Source organism: Protopterus annectens, chromosome 10.part0, assembly GCF_019279795.1.
Source record: "Protopterus annectens isolate FY-2018-M chromosome 10.part0, PAN1.0, whole genome shotgun sequence".
In the NCBI taxonomy this organism is placed as follows: Eukaryota; Metazoa; Chordata; order Ceratodontiformes; family Protopteridae; genus Protopterus; species Protopterus annectens.
Genome location: NC_056744.1, coordinates 677963517 through 677980488, shown reverse-complemented (window position 1 = coordinate 677980488; position 16972 = coordinate 677963517). Strand labels below are relative to the sequence as shown.

Sequence of the window (16972 nt, the reverse complement as noted above, 5' to 3'; positions counted from 1 at the left end):
AGCTATAACACTTCCATATGCTATATATTGCCTAGATTTTACACTTGTACAAAGCTACTTATTACTAATTATTTAGTGTTGTATTGCATGGAATGGCATTCAGTCCTGTTTTTAAAAATAAACATATGAAAAGTTGAAAAAGAACTTGCATATTTTGCATATCATGAGTTAAACAATGCATACCCGTTCTTTATGTTTCGATACTTTGCTTCCATATTTGAGGCAGATATTAGTGCTTACTTTCCAAATCTGACAGAGTCATCCTTGATAATCCTGGTGCAAATTTGGGTCTACTCATCCAGTCTTCAAGACTAACTTAAAAGGTAAACAAAGTAGTACTTTTAACCTATAGGAGAATGTGATTTCATAGGTTAGGTTAGGAATACGTTGAGTTAAGAACATATTTCTCTGCTGAGTTTTTTTTTTTTTTTTTTGTTGTAGATCTAAGGTCCTTTGAGTGAGTGTCTATAGAGCTACTGATTTTGAGATGAAATAGGAGGTCAAACAGAACCAGATCTTTCATGGCTTGAAAAGTGAGACAGGTAAACTGTTAGCAAACAGTAGCCTTAATTTATAATTTTGTATGAAATGTTGCAGTCATTTATAATTCAGTTCTGGGTAAAATTATATGCAACTCAGACAGATAGATAGCTAGATGGATATGCTTCTGATATAATAGTGGATTGTTTTGAAACAAAAGACTAAAAAATTGTACTCTTTGGATCACTAAGTGCTCTTGGCATCACCTGCTCCCTCAGCATTCAGCATCTTCCAGAACCGGTTATATAAATTATGCAGCATCGAATTTATATTCTTGAAAGAAGATGAGTGTATGTGACAATTTAAAATACCACCAGTATATTATGCCCAGATCCTCTGAGACTGCAATGTTAATACTCACCACAATATTATATGTGGCTTTCTACCTCTATGGTCTATAGCAGAGAGGTTTTCTGCAGTGCCAGAAATCAGTATGGCAAAACTGATAAGACAGGAATGAAATCAGAGCTGCAGGTTAGAAGATGGGTGTCATGGCTGCCTTTATATCTGAAATCTAGACTAATAAAACTGTTCAGAAACAGCTACCATTAACCAGAATACTACAGAAATTAGCAGCAACTCAGAGAATTACTTTTGAACAACTTATAGATAAGATTTTGTTAAAGCAGTGTGCTACTGTCTTTCTAGTAATATGCTTTGAATTTTAACTATGACATAATACACTGGCAGTCAGGGAAATGTAAAAGTTTTATGGTACAAGTTTCTGGGATTGTTCAATGAGGCAGACTGATTTGTTTAGATGTTAGCTGTTTTGGTGAAAATATACTACACGGCAGCCAATGGTAATGAGGATTAAGAGCATCCATCTATCCTGCTGGGGTCTCAGGTCTGAGAACAGACTCAGCCCACTGTTAAGATTGTCTGAAGAGGAAAGATGAAGCAAACAATTGCCAGCTTTTCTATTCTGAAGGAGGGTGCAACAGCAAACCATGACCTATGTGACCTCTGCTGGAGAGCAAGAGAAGAGTTTGACTCTGGGATGCATGGCTAGGCTTACTAAGGTCCTAGAGGTTGCTAGCCAATTCCACACCTATGACCCCATTGGTGGCCTACTAAATGGGACCTATTACATTTTGATGTCATTGCACATTTTATTCCTCAATATGGATTTTTTTTTCAAAAAACATTTTTATTAAATTATCACATATGACAGAGGTAATATTACATTTAGATAAATGAAAAATGAACAACAGTGACACCACTTTATTTGCAGACATTATACATCACAGGCATCATTGAAACTACTGTAGATGGAAACATTATGCATCACTTATAATCTATCCAGTCATTATCAGTTAAGCATTATATGACCCATTCAAATCCTGCCTCTTAGGCCATGCTCCTTCTCTGTATATATTGTTCCCATAACTCCATTATTTCTAGTAAAGTTGGTCTAGACTTTGATTTCCATTTTCTAGCAATTGCTTTTTTGGCAGCCACAATAATCAGACTCATCAAGGCTTTACTATGTCTAGGTTATTCCGATTCTGTATCATAGCTCAAAAAAATCATCTCCCCAGTCAATCAAATCTGCTCAGCCAGCATCTCTGACAGAGTGGTTTACAGGGAATCCATAAAGTCTGCCAGCTCATTACACTCCCAGAAAATATGTTACCAGACACCTCTTTCCTGACCATCACACCTCCAACATTTGCTATCCACCTCAGGAAAAATTCTTTGGATTCTACTTTGGGTATAAAAATGCCTATGTAAACACTTCCAAGCAAAGATCCTAAATTTCCTAGACTTTGTTGCATATTTGAGAGATATATCCCCCCATTGTCTCTTTGTGAACTGCTTATCCAGTCTTTCTTCCCAATCCTTTCTAAGCTTATCTGATCAATTCTTAATAATCATGCAATATTTTATATGCTGTACTAATTATTCCTTTTTTAATAGCAGCTTCGGTTCTAGATTATATTGAAAACTCTGCCACTGGTCTTTCATTTAGGACCCCTCTATTTCTTTGTCTTTGCCTATACTCCGATATTAATCCCAAATGGAGAAGGCAGTCTCTAACCTATGGCACACTATTACCTTTCCCTTTCTAGTTATTTGCTCCCAATATCTTGGTTCCTTTGCCAGTTTTCTCCAATAAATTCCAGACTCTCTTGCCTATTATCTGTATCCCTAATAACAGTCATCCCTATTTGCAGAATCGCTTTTCTCCATTCTCATGATGGTTTAGTTCTAAGAATACTCCCTGCTATTTTATGTATATAATACTCTATATGATTTTTGTTGTTCTCCTTAAGAGTCGGAATTCAAAATCCCACTCTCTCCCTATTTCTTGAGCTGATCCCCCCCCCCCCCGTATCATCATCATTCATTTCAACTTTGAATTATATTTTTCTGCTTGTGCTATGTATAAGAGCCTTAACTGTGTTTCTCTAAAATACTCCTTCAAATTTAGTAATCCTAGTCTGCCTTGTTCTATTGGAATAATCAGCTTATCCCACTTGACCCTTGCTGTCTTCCCTTCCCAAATAAAATCCTTCAACTCTTTTTTTAATTGCTGTCCACAGCTTCTCCTCTGGTTGATAAAATTATGCCAGACCTGTGTATAAGACTAAAGGGACTAAAACACTTTAATTGTTTGTATCTTAATATCTATATCCACATAACAAAGGTTTTAGTTTCTCAATTTTTGTATTATCTTCTGTTTAGTCTCTTCCCACATATCCTTAACTGCCATAACAGAGTAATTTCTAATATGTACTCCTACATACTTCATTTATCATGTACCCATAAATTTGTATTTTTTTGGAACAATTTAATGTGTGGGTGCATAATTTACATCTTTGCCTTTGTTTTAGCTTCAATGATTTTATATCCTGAAAATATTTGAAACTGTCTTAAAACGTTCCACAACACTGTAATGTCCCTTTCTTCCACAGTATGGATATTGGCCAGCCCCACACTCACATGCATATGAAGGCTCTCACTGCTACAGTCTGCATTACCTCATCAGATCCCTCACTCCACAGACAGTAAATATTGGTATAATGAGGATAATATGGTGATTTTCCAGACGATTCAGGAGACCCACTTGGAAAAGGAGGGCATTGCAACCAAAGGGGGGAGGCTAACTACAGAGTTTGACACATCCTATATAGAGGAATAGTATTCTGGATCCATTTAATGCTTATGTTTTTATTTATTATGACATAGGGTCTCTTCCCCTTGTTTTAGCTTTAAGTTGTAATATAGCTTTTGTGGAGAGTTGGACATCTTTGTTAGTAGGACCGACATATCAATGTCTTTCTATGTTTTTCATTCTCTTGAATTCATCTGTAGAAAAAATTTCTGTCATAATCAATAAAGTTTGTGCAACGGTATTAGAACATATTTTTATGTTTTGAGGTGTTATTGATGCTCCTGTACCATAAGCTTGAGACACTGAAAGCTGGTGAACAAGGTCTTTTACTTTTTAATACCAGAGTAGGTAGAAAATTCTTTTGGCATCCATCCCTAATAACTGTTAAATTTATGGGTCTCTGCAAAGAATGTGTAAGACCCCAAAATAAATCAGATTGTTTTCCTTTATCTCCTATAGATTATAAATCTGTGTGCCTCAGCACACGAGAATTTGATAGCATGCATACATAATTATTTGTTTTCATCTTCCCTTACTAATTATTCAGCATTTCTCAACACAGGTGAATTGATGAGATATTATTGCACAAAATAGATATCTGTTTATCATTTTTCCTGCTTGTCAGAAATGCAGAGAGGCAATCTGTTACCTGACTTTGTCTTAGCAAATCTTAAAACCTTTGCAATAAGAAGCATCTTTAACACCTACCATCCAAAATTATATAGTTACTGGGCCAGTAAGGGAAAAATACAGATGGCAGGTATAAATCTTAAGTTATGCCAAAGTACAAGGCTGGAATAGTGTAGATTCTAAATTGCGTCTAGGAGTTCTCATTGGCTGTTGCTACTGGCTTGAAAGCATCTTGAGAAAATGTTTCTACATTTTTGCAAAAAATATAATTTCACTAAAAATCAGAATACTTTAGCAGAAAAAGGGTGAGAAAACTTTCTGAAAAAAATAATAATATATATATATATATATATATATATATATACACACACACACACACACACACACACACACACACACACACACACACACAAGTATATATGTATATATATCAATTTTGGATTTATTTCAAAGAAGTATTTTGTGATTGATTGCTATTAACAGAGCTTTGAAGAAGTTAGACTTTTTTCAGTTATATTAGAAATGAAACCAGCGACAACTAAACATAATATAGGCTAGCCATACAGAGGTATGATCCTTTATCAGTGCTGTTATGCTACAGGGACTGGTAGCACAAGAAATGCTAGGCATAAGCCACATACCTGTAAGCATTTTTATTGAGTCATTTATATGGAGATGCTGTAAACTGTATAATTAAGTCAAACTGGTATATAATGGAGCCCCTATTATAATAGGAAGAGTCAAATATACTTGGGATTTTTTCACTCACTTAAGAAGCATGGTTTACAAATGTTTAGCATCACATCTTCTAACAAAAAAGATGGTTACAGTCTGGTTTTCATCACTGAAATATGTCATCTTTCTTAACTATGATAACTAAGTGTAGTGACAGGAGTATCCCGGTGCACAGTACAGTAGAATAAAGGCTGCTGTTTACTTCATGCTTGCTCACTGTGGCATTCACTGTTTTGCCTAAAAATTATGGAACTTTCCAAAAATATATTTTTTAAATGGAAAATGCTGAAAAGCATATCCACATAAGGCAGTTAACTTACAACAAACATCATCCAATGCCTTTTGCCATGGATTTTGTGCATTGAACAGAAATATTACTGCCCTAAGTAGTTCTGTGAGTTTAAGCAGCATGATTCTGCGCCAAAAAAGTATCAGGATATTTTAACCTAATGTCAACTTGGTATGCTTTGAAAGAGGCAGATTTGTGCATTAATTTCAGCTTCTCTGCAGTTTACCTTGATAATTACTGTGTTCTCACAATCCTTTTTTAGATTCATTTGTGGCAAAATCATTAGTGAATTAATATAACAATTAATATCTCCTGGGAAAGAAAGTCAGGCCATTAATTATGAAAAGAGCCCTAGTTGTCCACAATACAAAATCAAGTTACTACCAAGCCTTGGCCAAGAGATAATAAACTCTGTTATTTTTATGAATAAAGTGACATACCTGATGATCAGAAGGCCAGAGATATGAGGAAATTCTTGTGACTGCTGCAAGTGTTAAAGAAGTGGAGTATAGAAATGCTATACATTAACGCAGTATCTGTTGACCAGAGTGGCAGGTGACCTTTTATATACCTAAGCTGAAATAATTTTGGGTGGCCTTACAGGTCATGTGTCACCATTACTGCTACCACATATAGTCATTTTAGACTTTATCTTGCAACACTATGTTTGTTCTCACATTTTGGATGTTTCTACACTGTATTTCTATCAGTGAAAAGATTAATGATAGCAGGGAATCAAGTTCTTGTTTTCATTAAATAACTGCAAATAATTCACTTAAAAGATTAAATAAAATTCCCTAAAATATGAACATATATATGAAAAATGCTAAAAATAATTTAATGATACCACAGATGCTGATAGAAGCTTTTATACATAGTGTCAGAAGCAATGTTGGTTTAACAAGTATCTGCGGATGTTTTTGCCTCAATCCAAGTTCTGCAAAATGTACTTGGCTAACGCATTTTTCTTTTAAAAGCTTCAGACCCTTATTTGCCAGATGTTTTCCCAGAAGATCCCCCTCACTGAGTTTCCCATTTACTGCTACCTGCAGAAGCTAAAATTCATTCTGCACCTATTACTATATATTGCCTGAAACATGGAATTAACTGAGTATTGCTAGTGACTTATCTGTGATCTATTTACTGTGAGCAGAATTTTAATCATAGATTAACACTCACAGTGGCTGATAACCAAAGCAGATCCTGAAAAATATTATAATGTTTTACTAGTAGCACCTGCAGGTAAATCTGTGATCTTCTATTTTTAATCAAAAATATTTATGCTTTTCATTTTCTGTAACATAGTGAGATGTTAACCCTGAGAGAGATAAAATGTTTAGAGAAATCGAGGGACAGAGAGAAACAGAGAGATAGAGAGAGAATGCTTATGTGTGTGAGTGTGTGTGTGTGTGTGTGTGTGTGTGTGTGTGTGTGTGTGTGTGTGTGTGTGTGTGTGTGTCTGTGGAGGGGGTGCAGGTGTGCAGGTGTGCGGATGTGCTTGTGTGTGTGTGTGTGTGTGTGTGTGTGTGTGTGTGTGTGTGTGTGTGTTTTGACCTACATAATTGAAGTTAGGATATCTCAAAATATTATAACAACTGCAAATCCTTTTAGAGCTGTGGCTCTGAATAGATCATCAGTATTTTATACAACAGTTAATTTATTTCCAACAGAACATATATTTAAAGCACTAAAATATCTATTTGATATGCTTATGTTCCATGGAGTCTGGCATCACTGTCTGAGTCAGTGCGTTATGCTGTTTGCCTCCTGTACTACTCCACCAACTTTACATTCGGAGTAAATAGTTTGTTTCCTTTAAAATGAGCTAGTTTATTAACAGCGACATAATAGGAATAGTTAGAAGAGCCTAATATCACCGTGCCAAGGAGAAGGAAGTATGAAAGGACTGCACAATGACTCATAGCAATGTACCAAAATATAGCAACCACAATTATACTGGCATATTATGGGACTATTGCTATATCAGGAAGCATGCTTATGATACCTGAAGTTTTATATAGACTATTTTATTATGTTTACACATGTCCAGGTAGTAATAGGCAGCTAGTTCTGATAGTTATTACTAGTGTTTTTAGAGGAAAGCGTTGCATAATATGTTTATTTCACAGACATGCATACATCCTTTAATGGAGGACAGCCATGGAAATAGGTCATATTAACTGAGTTAGCATATAAGATATTTATGTACAGCAAATTTTGAACCAGTTGCAATGGTGTATCTTGTTTTGCAAAATAAAAATGAGTAGGAATAACTAAGAGTGAGTTTAAGTGATAGTTCATTTAATTATTTTCCAACTAGATGGTGTAATTGATGGTTAGAAGAAAAGGGAATAGTAACATGACCCAAATCTACAGCAAACATTATGAAGATACTTTTTAAAATTGTTGTACAAGGTTGTATATTTATGTACTGCCAAATGAAGGGCTTGTAGAGTTGTTTTATTTTAAGAGTTTCCTGTGTCTCTGAAAGTATCCATGGTGATACAGTGGTAGCATTTTTATCTCACAGCAAGAGGTTCTCCTGTTTGATTCTCAGCTGGAGTGCCTTCTGTGTGGAGTCTGCATGTCCTCCCCGCGGTCGAGTGGCCTCCGAAAGACATGTGTGAATGGGCATGCCTTCGCTGAAGTCGGGCTGGCAACACGGCACCATAAAAAGTGACTGCCAATCATTAGCGGATCAGAGTTCCACTGTGGCAACCCCTAACTGGGAAAAGCCGAAAAGACAAACAAACCTGTGTCTCTGAAAGCAAGAGAGATAACATTATGTCAGACCAAAATAAGACTGTCAAGTACACAGGTGTCATCTTATAACATCCTGTCAGACCAAAATAAGACTGTCAAGTACACAGGTGTCATCTTATGACAAATAATACTTAATATACAACAATGTAATTTAAGGTAGGAATACAGTTTCCCAGTATTTTCAGTAAGGTTAGTATGCATATGCTGGGAAAAATATTTTCCTGCAGCCATTTAGTTGTTACAAAGAAAACAATGAATGGAAGACAGAGTCTTTGCTATTGTATAAATCGAGCACTATACATTTAAAGAAAGGGTTTATTGCAGTCTCTTTGTCATCATTGTCAGTTACATTCAGAAAATTGGGTTTCTGATCAAATTATGATGTGTGAGGACAGGTCTATATGCCTGAATAGAGTCTTTCAGGTTCAGACTGGCACATGACTGAAGTGTAGAAAAAGTTCTAGGTTTTTATAGGTATTTGTATTTGATTCCAGGTTTAGATGGATCTGTGGAAAGCAGTGACATGTTTCCTAGAATAAATTGTTCAAGATCTGTTCATTCTCTATAAAATCATCTTTTCTTCTTTCATTATTTGAATAGACGTAACAATTTCCTTATTTGGCACTGGAGGACCTTACTTTGTAGCATTAAACTGCTCTTTATGAAATTGAGTATTTGTTTAATATGTAATTATTTATTTTATTGTCCTGATATATACCTGTTTATTATTAGATCATAACAATTTACATGTAGCTTGGTTATACCACGCCATCCAATATTATTGATGAGAAAAGGTAAAAACTGGCATTGCACATAGTTTAAAAGCAGCATCATTAATAAAAGCAGAATGCTAAAGGAAACTGGAACACATGAGCAGGTTTATTCATGAACAATATATGATTATGTTCTGCATCAGTAGCACAAGGTTATCTATGGTCATCACAGCTTTCCCAAAATAAGAAAAACAAAACTCATAAACAAATAGATACTCAGAAGTTCATACTGTGGAATACTCCACATGTAAATTTTTGGGGTTCACATATCAAAATGAGTTAACTTTTCCTTAAGGACTATAAAACCAGGCAGTACTGACTAATTAACTTGGCATTCAACATTGATGTTTAATATGAAGATTGCAGATAGTAATGCTGCAGAAGGTCAACATTTATTCCAATAGATAATTGGCATAGACTCAAGATAATAATAACATCTTTATCATAGCAGCATCCTTTTAGAAATTAAAAAAATGAGGTGAAGTAAAAAATAAAATATTGCTTTATCAGAAGCTTAATAAGCAGCAAACACACATATTATTCAGCTATATGTACTATCATCTTTTGTAACAGTAAACAAACATAATATTCAGCTTTAAGTACTATCATCTTTCTGTAACACTTAGAGACAGCATTTAGGACAAGCTCCTAAAGTAATAGTATTGTATGCTTCTAAAGTTGACTGACAATTTTACCCATGAATGTGATCTGTTTTCTGCTCTGTGGGATGAATATATAATTATTTGCAGTCCTACATGTGATTCGAAACATGACAAAATGTTTTATCAGTAATATTGCTTCTACCCCTTTTCCACTAAATAAGTGATTCTTATCTTTCTTCTAAGGCAAATATCAGAAATGTATTGACAGTACATGTTGAGTCTTTCAAATGAAGTGATTATTTTCTACAGTAAGTGTAGTAAAATCCTATGCAAACCTGTTGGCCACTGTAACAGCTGAGCATTCTATAAACGATCACTTCTATATAGTTAATCATTTCATGTGAAGTCTGGCTTTATGCCCATAGCAAAACATACAATAACCATCCATACAGGCATGTGTTACTACAGATGCTACTATTTATTATAAATTTCCTTCCACTATTTATTTATTATTGGCATTTGATTACTGGGAATGTCAGACTGGCTAGGAGCTCATTTTCAGTAGAGGCCTGGGGAGAAAAGCTTCAAAGCATTACAAAACATTTTAAGAACGATAATTTTGCAGTCGTTAAAAATAATTAAAAAATATATATAGTTTATATAATTATACCAAATTAGGCATAGTATGAAAACATTGGTTCAGAATGGATGCAAGTTATATGGCAATGATTAAACGTTAAGAGAAATGTAACCACTTTATAGAGAAATTAAAGGTAAGTTAGTAAAACCAAACACGAATGGAAATATGAAGTGAGAGAAAAGCAGACTTATGGTACATTTAGAGAGAAAGGCAGGGAGGAGAAATTGATAGAAGTAAGGAAGTGAGTGAAGAAGGGAGAGTAAAGAGAGGCAAGGTAGGAATAGGTATTTGTTCACATTTAAGGATATAGTTTATCCTGGTGTTTAGCAAGAATGGAGGCAGCTTTTTGCTAGGAAATCTTTTAAAAACAGTCTTGAAGGCTGGGGAGAGGGTACTGACCTGATGAATACAGATCAGGAGTTCCCTGCCTTAGCAACATAGTACAATTACAGACAATGCACAGCAGATTTGATAGGTTTGTGGACAGATAGGACTTTTTGGTCATTGGATCATAATGACCGACTGGAAACATAGTTGTGCAGAATGTTATTTACTACTGGACAAGCAGATGGATTATGGATATTTTTATAGATGGTAAGACGTTGTGTATATGTTAGTTGATGAGGAAATTCAATCAAATTTATACTTTTTAGTTCTATACAGTGGTGGGTTCTGAAAGAAGGATTTGTTGAAAATTGAGCAACTTTATTATAGCATTGTTTACGTTTTGATTTTTGGGAGGACTGAAGATTAGTAAGGATGGGAGTGCAATAAAGAAATGTGGGGTGGAGAAAATTAGTGGCAAGTGTAGCTTTAGTTGTCTTAGAAATGTTTTGGCTCTATAAAGCATCCCTAGTTTTTGACAAGTTTTATAATGCAATTTTATATATGTAAGTCAAATTTAAGATTATCATCTACTATCATCCCTAGTAATTTGCCAAGAGAAATGACATCATTGTTTTATTTTCAAGAGAGAGGACTTTAAATATTTGTTTTTTTTTTCATGTGAGAGGGAATTTGAGAAAACTGTAGCAGTATATATATATATATATATATATATATATATATATATATATATATATACATTTTTTTTTATTATTATTATTATTTAGGGTTGAGCATAAGTTTTGAGTTAAAAAGTCATGTTTCAGTTGCTGTTAAAGCTTCTTGAATAATTTTTAGGAGGTGTGCCATGTTATCAGATGTGCAAAGGAGTGTGGAATCATTTGTGTTCTGTATTATGGAGGCCTGTTGTGTGGATGTGTGGAGGGTGTTTTTGTGAATGTTAAAGAGGATGGGACCAAGAATACAGCCTTGTATTAGACCGCTGGTGATTGGGAAGTATGAAGAGTGGGTGAAGTGCCATTTTACTGACTGATACCTGCTAGAGAGGTAGCTTTTGAACCATAGAAGGGTGGGCTGAGTGAGACTTAATGAGGACACTTGAAGTAGAGGTTTGGTGTGAGAAACTGTGTTGCAGGCTTTAGACGAGTCTTGAAATAAGGAGGAAACTAGTTTTCCATCACCTCAAGCTTTATTTACAGTATCTGTATAGATTTGAAATGCAGTGCAAGTACTATGGGAAGGACACAAGCCATGTTGTGTGAGGGATAGAAGTTCTTCCTGCAGGAGATAGTTTAACAATTGTTTTTAAATAAATGTTTTAAGTATTTTGGAGTGGGAATAAGATTGCTATAGGTCTAAATTTACTAATGACTGTTGAATTTCTTCCTTTCTACAGAGGGATAATGTGTGATTTTTTTTCCAGAGTGAGGGAATAGGGATCCCTGGATTGACCTGTTTCTGAAGACTGAGACAGGATAGGCAATGCTTTTGGCTGCTATTTTAAGGTACTCACAAGGAGGGTCATCATATGAAGCAGAGCATGGTCTGAGTTTGTTCAAAAGTAGTTTTATATAGGGTGTGGAGACAGGAGTGAAGATGAAAGTGGGTGTGGTGATACACGACTGCTGGACAGGATTAGGATTAGGTATTGGTTACAGATGCTACACTATCTATGAAATAAGAGTTGAACTGTATTCCATTTTCGAGTGACGAGTTATTGGGAGAGTAGTTAGGGATGAATTTATGGCCAGCATGCAAGATTTCTTTAATGTCTGTCCAAAAGTTTTAGGATTGTGTTTATTATTATTCTGAAAGGTATTATAATATAGTTTTTGTCTTCATTACTTTGCTTTTTAGTACAATTGCAAAGATATTCAGGAAAGTTTTGCTGAATTAATTTACAGCATCATATAAGTGGAGGATTTTTATATGTTACCGTTAATAGATGATACATTGCGGTGGTGGTGCTGCGGTAGCGTTGTCACCTCACAGTAAGATGCTGTCCAGTTCAATTCTCAGCTAGAGCATCTTCTGCGTGGAGACATGCGTGAATGGGTATGGTAGTGGTGCTGCAGTAGTGTTGTCACCTCACAGTAAGACGCTGTCTGGTTCGATTCTCAGCTAGAGCGTCTTCTGCTTGGAGACATGTGTGAATGGGCGTACCTTCGTTGAAGGTTGTGCATCAGGCCTGGCAAGCCGGTATGTAAAAATCAACTGCCAATCATTAGCAGACCGGAGTTCCGCTGTGGCGACCCCTAACCGGGAAAAGCAGAAAGAAACAAACAAACTGTTAATAGATGATAGTGTAGTAATGGATATTTCTGAGTTAAACTTGGAAAGGCTGTGTGTTGTTTTATAAACATGCTTTTTAAGTAAATGTGCGAGATGTATAGTTTTGTTCTTTTTTAATTTTTCCAAGTCTTGTGGGTTTCTAATACCATGATGAAAAAGGACCCCATTCCTAGGTCAAAGTATGACTAAAGTTCATGAGATTGGTATTGTTTTAGTCTTTGACGTTAGCCAGAAGTGCTCCTCTCTGCACCTGCAATGTGCCCAGTATTGACTGCTTCTGCTATTCATACAGCATTACATGTATTTGTAAAACATCTAAAGATGATTGTAAATTATTTTTTATATAAGACCCGTTGCTCCTACTACTATTGGAACTGTCTGGGTATCCTTCTTCCACATTGCCCTCGTTTCTGCCTGGGAATCCTGGTATTTTATGAATTTGTGTCTGTCTGTATGTAAGACATTATAGTCACCGAGTGTACTGATTTCAATCATCAATGCTACTTTTGTGTTCTTTTCATGAACTACTATAACTGGTTTTCTCACATCTGTGTTTTGAACTTTTGGTAATGGGTGATCTCATGTGATATGAACTTCATCATTTTTTATAATGCTTTATGACTCATATTTCTAAGCTTCTTAGCTACGTCAATATTATAATATTTGCACAGTCCCCCAATGCAACAATCTTGCCACATTATTAGGCCTTTCAGTATGCAGTCCATCTACTATTAGTATAGCACAACCAGCTACACAATGTGCAACTGTTTCCAGTTCTATTTTACATTTGTCTATTCCTCTCACATGTGCAATGGACTTTGTAAACCAATGAGCATGTAGTCCCCTGTCTTGGACCACCAATATTATCTTTTTGTCTTTTAGTTTAAATTCATCTCTCCTTAACCGTTCCTGCATTTGATCCTGATCAACATGAGGTTTTTCCAAGAGTTTTCTATACTTGCAACTATATGAATGCATTTTCCACATTTCTTACCCTTTCATCTGATCCTTCACCCTATATTCTTTCTTATTTTTTTTTTGGCACATTCATTTGCTGCCTGATTTTTTATCTACTTCTGGTTTGATTTCCATTCCCGCTTGATATCAATATGCTTCTACTAAATTAAGCAGGGAAGTCATCTTAGATTTATTCTCCTTATGTTTTAAAACTTTCATTATGTTTGGGTGTTTTGAGGTCAGCAGATATGTATGCAGTCTTATGATCACAAATCTATAAATGTAATCAATTTTGATGAGACAAATACTACCATTAGAATGGGGAATATATAGTCTTGGCATATACTGATTTTTAAAATCATTTGATGAGCATGAAGCATCTTTCTTGTTTTCCTGTCTATCCGATACAACACCTTTTGGGGTCTAGTCAATCACTCCAAAACTGTAAGTCAGGACAGGAAATTTATAGCTTGGACTTGGTTCCTAGATATCAGGGCTGTTTTCAGTATTAAAATTTTAGTCTTCTAAAATATTTCTTGCCAAGTTTTATTCTCATTTGTTCATTTTATTATAGATCCTTCATCAACTCCTAAATATTTATACACTCCCCCTTGCTCAAGTTCTTTTATATCACATTCCTATCCCAGGCTGATGTTTTCTTGGTGCTGCAGCTTTCCTGATTTAAAAGTTGCTTTTGTGCATTTATCAAGACCAAATGACATTCTTATAACATATGAAAAAGTTTTGACTACTTGAAGTTGTGCTTTTAGTTATTCATCTGATGAACTATACAGTTTTAAATCATCCACAAAAAGAAGATAAAAAGTCTTTACACTTTCGTATTTTCTGGCGGCCAAATTGTAACCATGACCTAATCTGTTAAGTAGATAGCTTAATTGGTTAAGGGCAAGACAAAAGAGCAGCAGTGACAAATAGTCACACTGCAATATCCCTTTTGAACTTTTATCCCTGGAATAATAATTTGTCCTTTATCATGGATTAGCTGCAAAGGTGTTTGCCACTGTTTCATGGTCTTTATAATGTAATCAATCAGTGAAGGGTGTACCTTCTAAATTTTAAGCACTCTTTTATCCATGAATGTGGAATACTGTCAAATGCTTTTTCTATCCATGCCATACTTAGAGTCTTCCCCTTTATACAATTTTCCATTATAACTTTATTTAACAATAAGTTATCCTTTATTCCATATGACTTTCTTTTGTTACCCTTTTGTTCTATTGCCATGATTGACTTTTCTTATAAATGAATATAAACTCTGCATCGATTCCAGTGTATAGTTTATACGTTGTTGGAAGGCAAGTTATTGGTCTATAGTTTTTAGGATAGCTTGCAGGTTTGCTCTTAAGTAGGAGTATTATTTTTCCTGTTGTTAACCAGGTTGGTGTCTGTTTGGGGTATGCATATAAATAGTTATTATTCATGGCTAAATCTTCATGTAAAGATGTTAATACTTTTAGCCAAAAGTTATTGCATCTAGGCCTAGTATTTTCCAATTGGGACCTTTACCTTTGTTTCAACCTCTCTAGCTGTTACTTCAACCCATTTCATATCCTGTACATTTAAACATTTTATTCTTTCTTTTACTTCTTCTGTCCATTCCGTATCTTTTTTTCTGTTCCACAGAATCTTCATAGGTATTGTCCAAACTGTATCTTTTCCTTCTTTTTTTGGTGGTGTTTCAATTCCTTTTGCCTTTTTTCCCAGTTCCCTATAGAACTTTTTGGGTCATCATTAAATTGCTTATACTGAACCTTTCCATTATATGTATCTGCTTATCTTCTAAGCTTTTCTGCCTTTGCTGATATTTTTAGTTTATTATTTGTGATAGTGCATGACAGATCCTGATCTGTTCTGATACTGAGCATTGCTTTTATCACGTCTATCTTTCTAAGTATTTTTGTTGATCTGTTCCTTCTTCTATACTCTTCTGACAGTGACACTTCTTGTCTTAATTGCTTTGTAGTTTTCTCAATTCAGTAACTCCATCATGACATTTGATTTCTCCACTTCCTTCCCTTCCTACCTTGTGTTTTTGTGGAAAGACTTTATCTATTATTAATTTAGCTGCACAGCAATATATCCTATTTACTTGTGTTATATTGCATGAAACTCTAAGAATAGTCCTAATTACTGTGTTCATTTGTTTTATCAGACTTCTAACTTTTTGGGTTTTATTGAATTTCTGTAGTCTATTTCTTTCATTTATCTTAATTTGTCTGCCCATCTCTATTAAATCAAACAACTCTTCTCTTAGATCATTTTATTCTAAAACTGAGGGCACATTCTTTGTTCTCCATTTCCTGTGGGCATTCTATAGAAAGTTCTATAGCTCCTTTCTGTACCACGTTCCCTTCAGTTTTACTCTGTGTCATACATTGGTCTTTCATATGGGAACTCAATGGCCTATGACTCCACAACATTGACAGCATCAGAGTTACCACAGTTTCCTGTTCCTTTCCTTGCTGTGCAACTCCATCTAAACTTTTGTACTAGTTTCCCACAGAAGACTCCAAAGATCTTCATATGGCAAATGATCAGATGTTTCCTGCTCCACTGGTTTATCATTAATTTGAGGATCCATTGCTCTATCCTGCTTTGATATGATGTTATAAATCCTTCACTTCGCAGATATTCCAGAACCACAGTTTCAATTTCTTAAATGTCTCCATTACTAATCCCCTTTTCTGCTTTTCCTCTTTGTTTTCTTATTTTTTGTATTGTAAAATTTTCCATATCCAGATGCTTTTGTCTGTATTTCTCTTCAAATACCTTTGGTGCTGTTCTTTTTAATTGATTAGTATTGCTTTCTCCTTTGCATAAATATTATACCATATTAAATCTCGTTTGCTTTCCCCTGTCCATATTTCTTCTTCAGATATATCCTGTTCCTCCAGTTTCTCCTTATTTGGGCAACTCATTTTCCATCATCCTGTGATATAACTTGTGTTAGACTTTCTACACATAATCTTTCACTTCACAGGTATTCCATAACCTCATCTTCTACTTTTTTAACTTCTACTTCTGTTCTGTGTTGCTTCTTTGTGATCTTATTTTTTACATTTTGAAATTTTCCATATACGGATACCTTTGCCTTTATTTCTCTTTGAATATCTTTGGGGATGCTTTTTTTTCTATTGATTAATTTGGCATTCTCCTTTGCATAAACATATTGTACCATATCAGATCTCTCTCTTTCTTTTCCATGTTTATATTTCTTTTTTATACCTTTCAAAAATCTCTAGATTTTGTTCTTTATTTTTTCACATT

General features: G+C 34.9%; 1 protein-coding gene across 5 annotated transcripts in view; it reads left to right on the top strand.

Annotated features, from left to right (window-relative positions):
• The window catches only part of DAB1 (DAB adaptor protein 1), a 2980230-nt gene that overhangs the window by 35136 nt on the left and 2928122 nt on the right, over positions 1–16972 (top strand). The window lies entirely within an intron of this gene.